Source organism: Arachis duranensis, chromosome 5 (genome assembly GCF_000817695.3).
Source record: "Arachis duranensis cultivar V14167 chromosome 5, aradu.V14167.gnm2.J7QH, whole genome shotgun sequence".
Taxonomy (NCBI): Eukaryota; Viridiplantae; Streptophyta; class Magnoliopsida; order Fabales; family Fabaceae; genus Arachis; species Arachis duranensis.
In genome coordinates this window covers 87,140,386-87,141,427 of record NC_029776.3, presented here as the reverse complement: position 1 = coordinate 87,141,427, position 1,042 = coordinate 87,140,386, and positions in this window count along the sequence as shown.

Genomic DNA, 1,042 nt, shown 5'->3' with positions numbered 1-1,042 from the left:
TATGTTAATTAGTTAGTTAAGATTGATATCTACATACATAATTTTTTTTACAATGACATATTTTTACAATTAGAAAAAAGGAGTGATTTAGAATAACAAAATAACATGTACATAAACTTGACAAAAGTCTTGGACTAAGATATAGCAGAGAGTACACCGTATTATATAGAGTATGTGTTCATTATTTTTGTTTTTTATTTTTATTTTTGTTTGTTTGTAACAAACTTCATTGTTGTGGTGCTAAACTCTTTCTTTCGCAATATATGAGCTTTATGACAGTAGTAGTATCTGGCATTTTGGCAGTTTTCATCACGGAACTTTTATTTGGTCTGCATTTCACTCCTTTTCAGGGTTTTAAATTACAAACTGACAACTGTAATTGTGACCATAGTAATCTAATTAATACAGTGGTTTTGAGAATGTCTATATCTCTATTGTTAGAGCTTTTAAATCATGGTTACATTGACATCTTAACAATTTGACCATTAAAATCCTAATTCCTTTAAATTATAATTAGTTAAATAAATTTTAGTTAGAGTATAAGCTAAGCTATAACGTATTTTTGCTCATTTCATATAAAAAGTTAACAACAGGCACATATACTGTAATAATGGAACATGAAAAATATTTGGTTCATAATTAATTTTTTTTTTCTAAAGTACTCTTTTATATATATTTCACTAATTTTAATGTTTGAATCAAAGATTTAATTTTTTAGTTAAAATAATATAAGATTCTTATTAGTTTGACTAATTTTATAGTTATTATTAATATACATATTTGATTTGTAAAAGATAAATTGACATACTTATTAATAAACTAGTAATAATAATTATGATACAAATGCATAGATATTTACTAATTTTATTTACCACCACAAATACAATCAAATCTTTTCATCTAAAATACAACCGGTAATTTAAAACCTTGGACTCTGTTGCATTATACATTAGCTAGTGAAGAATTTTACGAGTGTTAGTACGGTATCATTTGTAAGCTAAAGTCCAAAGAAGTGGTTGGGAGTTATAACAAGAATCCAATT